Consider the following 7,273-nt stretch of genomic DNA (forward strand, 5'->3'; position numbering starts at 1 on the left):
GAAGCACTCAGGGTGGATGGGAAGCAGGGCTGGGGGAAGGGGTGTGGCCTGGGAAGGGGGTGTGACCTGGGGAGAATCCCAAGCACAGGATAGATAGAATGTCCAGGGTGCACTGATCCCCGGTCTAAATATTTGAGGACCGGGACATTCACAGGGAAACCAAAGTGCTTGTTTACAAAGCTATTGTACTACCAACCTTACTATATGCTTGTAAAACATGGACCACTTATAAACGCCATCTCCAACTCCTTGAAAGATTCCATCAACAGTGTCTCCGAAAATTTTTCCACATCACTTGGGAAGACCGGCGAACTAATATCAGTGTACTGGAAGAAGCAAAGATCACCAGTGTTGAAGCAATGATTCTTCAACATCAACTTCGCTGGTCTGGTCATGTTGTGCGGATGCCTGATGATCGTCTTCCAAAGCAACTACTCTATTCCGAACTTAAAAATGGAAAGCGTAGTGCTGGTGGTCAACAAAAGAGGTTTAAAGACTGTCTCAAGGCAAATCTTTAAAAACGTAGTATAAACACTGACAACTGGGAAACACTGGCCTGCGGGCGCTCCAGTTGGAGAACAGCCTTTACCAAAGGTGTCATGGGCTTTGAAGAAACTCGAACTTGGGACGCAAGGGAGAAACGTGCTAAGAGGAAGGCACGCTTGGCAAATCCACACCGTGATCAACTCCTGCCTGGAAACCAATGTCCCCACTGTGGAAGGACGTGTGGATCCAGAATTGGCCTCCACTGTCACTTACGGACCCATTGTTAAAATCGTGTTTATGGAAGACAATCTTACTCGGCTATGAGTGAGAAGAAGAAGAAGAAGAAGAAGAAGAAGAAGAAGAAGAAGAAGAAGAAGAAGAAGAAGAAGAAGAAGAAGAAGAAGAAGAAGAAGAAGAAGAAGAAGAAGAAGAAGAAGACTGGTTGCAGTGAGGCTAGCCCATTAGAGCTGCTGGGCCACTGCCACATCAACCTGTCTCAGCCAGCCCCCCACCAGCCTACCTGAAACCAGTCTGGCAGGGGGTGGGCACCGCCTGTCAGCTTCCTCCTCCGCCGCCTCAGTGTTGCCCTTCTAGAGCTCATTGGGGAACAAGATGGGCAGGGCCAAAGCTAGCATGAGTTGTTTCTGCCTCTCGTGGGTTATAGCGCCACCTACTGTTGGTCTCCCTTCCTTTCTGCAACACCAGCCCCAATGGACACCAGCCGCCACTGAGCCTGCAAGACCAAGGCTCTTGACTTCACGTATTGCAGCTTCTGGTGGTCCTCGCCAGGTGGGTCTGAGGCAGGTTTCACAGGATCATTGAACTGCAGAGCTTGAAAGGACCACAAGTGTCATCTAGTCCAGTGTTTCCCAACCTTGGGTCTCCAGCTGTTTTTAAACTACAACTCCCATCTTCCCTAGCTAGCAAGACCAGTGGTCAGGGATGATGGGAATTGTAGTCCGAAAACAGCTGGAGACCCAAGGTTGGGAAACACTGATCTAGTCCAACCCCTCCCCCCAATTCAGGAATCTTTTGCCCAACGCGGGGCTTGAACCCATGACCCTGAGATTAAGAATCTTGTGCTCTGCCGAATGAGCTACTACCGCTGCTCTTACGTGGGGGAGGACACTCAGCCCCAGAAGCTCTAGATACAGAGACAGCAAACTTATATTAGGGCCAGTTTACCTACAAGACCACCTTGCCCCAAATAGGCACACTTGATTGATTGATTTGATATGCAGTACTCTTTCCGGCACCTGCTAAAATAAATTTTTGTTTCGGCAGGCCTATCCGGACATGTGGAATGTTGAGAGGCGTTTTAATCTAGTTTTTAAGCTTCTGGTTGATTTTAAGTATTATTCTGGAACATTTAGAAATACTTGTTTTCAACTGGCATTACTGATAATGTCAGTTTTGGTAAACTACTTTGAGAACTGGTTTTGTCGCTGTTTTGTAATCAAGTGGCATATTTCTTTTTTTTTTTTTACAGAATAAAACAACTAAATGGGGAAAAAATGTATTGAGGGAGGTGAAGCACAGGCTTCCCTTTCCTGCTGAACGACTGCAGCTGGCCGACAAACTTGGGACATTAGCCAAGCTGGCAGCTCCCAGGATGAGCTCAAAGCCCCATAACTTGAGTTCAGTTGGGGGTTGCGTGTGCCTCTGGGCACCCGTGGCTTCTGCATAGCAGATGGGCCTTTTGGTTGTGGCTCCTTGGGGGAAAGCGAGTGGGGATGGTTGGCTTGGGAGGGCTGTGTTGCAGGGTATCGAGAGCTTGGCTAATTGCCACTATATTTAGCTCTTCGAGGGATAAATATAGCCCGCAGCACTACTTTAGATATAGCTATGCACACATACCATTTATCTGGATCACATTGCCATGAAATCTCTAATGAAGCAGAAACGTACTGTCTGTGTACAGTATCTCTCCCCACCCTCGCCCAATAGATTTCGTTTATTTACCACATTTTTACGCTGTTTCCCAAGTATCTAATTAGCCAAGAAGCAATGCACAATCCATGAAAAGCAGCAAAGCCAATGTTATCTAATGCAATCAACGGCTGAGCGGCGGCAGGTTCGATCACCGTCTGCTCAGGAAACGGAGGCTTCCGATTCCCAACGCCTAGCTGCAGAACCAAGAAAAATTAAGACACTTTAACCTCACGCAGCAGGCATGAATTTAAGACATTCATGACCACAAGATATGTATGCATCCCTCCCTGCAAAAATAAAAAGAGGTTAAATTGACATCAAGCAGCAGCCTTCAACGTACTCTTCAGTGTCTGCTTAAAACATTAAAACGTGTAGATGCTGATGTGTTCTAATCTCTTTTTGATGTTCATTTCAGTTATTTGTAAATGCTTCCCATTGTGTTTAACTTTTATTTTATTGATCATTTTTATATTTCTTGTAAATCGTTTAGAGTTTCCCCCTGCAATCAAGCGGTATATACAGTGGTACCTCGGTTTTCGAACATAAATCCGTTCTGGAAGTCCATTCGAGTTCCGATACGTTCAAAAACCGAAAGCGGAGGCCTCATAACGGAAGCCTCAATACGGAAAACTCAAAACGGAAGCCGCATTTCCTGTTCGAGTTCTGAGGCGCATTCGAAAACTGAGGTGCCGCTGTATAAATTTTGTTAAATAAAGCGAATGAATAAAAGGTGCAAATGCCAAATGTACAGATGCAGCTCTAGAAATGCTGTATTTTTCCGTGTTATACACATGTTGTTGTTTAGTCGTTTAGTCGTGTCCAACTCTTCGTGACCCCCATGGACCAGAGCATGCCAGGCACTCCTGTCTTCCACTGCCTCCCGCAGTTTGGTGAGACTCATGTTGGTGGCTTCTTATACCGTACATGACACCTATTTTGGGGGGGGGGGTAATGCCCAAAGTTGTTGAGCTTTTTTTGGGGGGGGTCACTGCCATCAATCGCTCTACAGCCTGCATGCCACTGCGAATCGCACACTCTGCATGCTCACTGCCAAAAGCCCGCCTGTCCACTCGATGAAAACACAGACGTTTGCACACCTTGACGCAACAACCACTCACACACCCAATCACTGATGCCAATCTCCTGCTGGCTGCTGCCACCAATCGCCCGTCCCCACTATGCTATCAGTGTATAAGACGGCCCACAATTTCCCACTATTCTTTCTAAGGAAAAAATATTGTCTTATACAGTACACGGAAAATACGGTCATTACTACTATTCACATAGAAAAATAACACCTCTCACCGTATTGGGAAGGTTGTCCCCTGGCGACCATTGTGTCGGCCCAGGTGCCACTGATGGGCAGTTTCAAGGATCTCTCTTCTTAGGAGTCTCTTAAAATCTTTAAACCACACTAGAACAGCACATCAAAGAGGGTTATGCCCTCAGGAAAACAAAAAGACACCTTAGCATGCAGTGATGGGCCTCTTAGATGACTTCAAAGGGGGATCAGGCACATTCATGGATCAATCAATAGGTATTAGCTGTGACGACAAGAGATGAGGTAGAAATTCAATTTAGTTCAAGTTGGAAGCTGAATTTTTTAAGTATGCACTTTCTGAAACAATACGAGAACCGAAACAGCCATACTTTGGTATGCAGTTCTCTAGCCGACAATTACAAAACTCTGCGTGCTTGGGGAAGTGTGCATTAAAACAAATGTTGTTGTTGTTTAGTCGTGTCCAACTCTTCGTGACCCCATGGACCAAAGCACGCCAGGCACTCCTGTCTTCCACTGCCTCCCGCAGTTTGGTCAAACTCATGTTTGTAGCTTTGAGAACACTGTCCAGCCATCTTGTCCTCTGTCGTCCCCTTCTCCTTGTGCCCTCCATCTTTCCCAACATCAGGGTCTTTTCCAGGGAATCTTCTCTTCTCATGAGGTGGCCAAAGTATTGGAGCCTCAGCTTCACGATCTGTCCTTCCAGTGAGCACTCAGGGCTGATTTCCTTCAGAATGGATAGGTTTGATCTTCTTGCAGTCCATGGGACTCTCAAGAGTCTCCTCCAGCACCAAAATTCTAAAGTATCAATTATTTGGCGATCAGCCTTCTTTATGGTCCAGCTCTCACTTCCATACATCACTACTGGGAAAACCATAGCTTTAACTATACGGACCTTTGTTGGCAAGGTGATGTCTCTGCTTTTTAAGATGTTGTCTAGGTTTGTCATTGGTTTTCTCCCAAGAAGCAGGCGTCTTTTAATTTCGTGACTGCTGTCACCATCTGCAGTGATCAAGGAGCCCAGGAAAGTAAAATCTCTCACTGCCTCCATTTCTTCCCCTTCTATTTGCCAGGAGGTGATGGGACCAGTGGCCATGATCTTAGTTTTTTTGATGTTGAGCTTCAGACCATATTTTGCGCTCTCCTCTTTCACCCTCATTAAAAGGTTCTTTAATTCCTCCTCACTTTCTGCCATCAAGGTTGTGTCATCTGCATATCTGAGGTTGTTGATATTTCTTCCGGCAATCTTAATTCCAGTTTGGGATTCATCTAGTCCAGCCTTTCGCATGATGAATTCTGCATATAAGTTAAATAAGCAGGGAGACAATATACAACCTTGTCGTACTCCTTTCCCAATTTTGAACCAGTCAGTTGTTCCATATCCACTTCTAACTGTAGCTTCTTGTCCCACATAGAGATTTCTCAGGAGACAGATGAGGTGATCAGGCACTCCCATTTCTTTAAGAACTTGCCATAGTTTGCTGTGGTTGACACAGTCAAAGGCTTTTTGAAAATAACAAACAGAAATGCATTTGTTGGGGAGCGCGTTTCTTGCAACAATGTGTATGTTAGTTAAAACTGCATACCAAAAAAGAAGGTGCCTGTTTGGAGAAATTTGCAGTAAAATAATGGAGGGTTTTCAAGGGGCTTATCAGCTATTGGGCAACTGATCTAAACAGCAAGAGCCATGTGGAGCCGTGACTCTTAACGTTCTGAGGGCATTTGACTAGATGCTGTGGGAAGCTCGCTGTTGGGCTATTGGACTTTTGGCTCAATCCTACAAGGCTATTATCTTACATGTCAAGGCCTAAAGGCAGGGAAGCATCCTGTTAAAGAGTATTCCATGGTATGGGGACAAATACTGAGGAGACCCTAGTAAATCTTCAACCCACGCACTGAACATGGCCTCTGCACCTCTTTGCTTTCATTCTTGCTGTTTGTCATGGGAGCAGCAACATCATAAACCACTCTGAGTTTGTTTGCCCATTTCTTCCCATGCCATCCCTTTCCCCTCCTCTTGCATTATGTCTATTGAAAGGTGTTGCACCTGTGGCAGGCATGGTGATGTTTTTGAAAAATTGTACCGTACCTAGAACAGGGACACAGGTGGCGCTGTGGTCTAAACCACTAAGCCTCTTGGGCTTGCCAATCGGAAGGTCAGTGGTTTGAATCCCTGCGATGGAGTGCGCTCCCGTCGCTCTGTCCCAGTTCCTGCCAACCTAGCAGTTCAAAAGCACGCCAGTGCAAGTAGATAAATAGGTACCGCTGCAGTGGGAAGGTAAATGGCATTTCTGTGCACTCTGGTTTCTGCCACAGTGTCCCGATGCACCAGAAGCTGTTTAGTCCTGCTGGCCACATGACCCAGACAGGGGCGTAGGAAGATAGGGGCGGTGGGGGCGGGCCGCCCCGAGCAGCGCAATCCCAGGGGTGCCATCGCAGCTGCCCGCCCCGCCCCAAAACGCGTGCCCCACCCCTGCGCACAGCGTGCCTCACCCCTGCGCACGCCGCGTCCTGCCCCCAAAACACGTGCCCCACCCCTGCGCACAGCGTGCCTCGCCCCTGCGCACGCCGCGTCCTGCCCCCAAAACACGTGCCCCACCCCCAAAACGCGTGCACCATGTCCCTGGGGGCAGCGCACCTGCTCTCCGCCCCCGGTGGCGGAGCATGAAGCTCTGCCGCTGGACCCAGAAAAGCTAAATGCTGGCTCCCTCGGCCTGAAGTGAGATGAGCACCCCATAGTCGCCTTTGACTGGACTTAACCATCCTTACCTTTACCTTTTTACCATACCTATAAAACTTCATGAGATACGCACAACACACATGCTCACAAAAATAAATGTTTCCCTTCTGCTAAAATTATTATTACTATTTCAAATAAATAGATATATATCTGACAGCTCTGGCAAGTTTCTTTTTTAATAAAAAAAGAGCTTATGCTCTTGTTCTGCCCTGTGCATTTTATATATGGTGACTGTTGGTTCTTGCTTCTAAGAATTGCATTTCTCTAGGAGTTGCTAGCTTTTTAGCTGTGTGTTAAAATGTCTTTCACCTGTTAACATGGACAACTTATCGACACTTCCACCAGTGATTTTTTTTCTTTTCCTAGGTTGCAGAAATGAGTTGCTGTTTTCGATTTTGAATGCTGTGTTTAGTTTGTGTTTGCACAATGCATTATTAGGAGCCGGGTTGTATTAATTCCTCAGGCGGTCTGTTCCGTGCCTGTTAGTTTTGACGACTCATTGACTTGTAAAAAGTTTGGTGAGGAACTTAAAGAACTGCTGTAGGCTTTTATCAGTCGCGAGCCCACTGTGAGCGTAGTAATTGCAAGGATATATATATAAACTAGACTCAATTAAAACTCCAAATCTTTTGTGGTCTGCTCCTGTGTGTATTTAACTCAGAAGCCACGTTGACTTCCATGGGGCTTCCTTCCAAGGGAGCGTATACACGATTACAGCCTCGTCCGTCAAATGTACAAGCACTGGCAGAGGATTCAAATGAAATGACTTTTCAGCAAACCAGACTACTCTAGGTTTTGGCTGCAGGCTTCTTGTTTTGGTTGGGACTAGTTCTAGG

Source organism: Zootoca vivipara, chromosome 17, assembly GCF_963506605.1.
Source record: "Zootoca vivipara chromosome 17, rZooViv1.1, whole genome shotgun sequence".
NCBI classification, from domain to species: domain Eukaryota; kingdom Metazoa; phylum Chordata; class Lepidosauria; order Squamata; family Lacertidae; genus Zootoca; species Zootoca vivipara.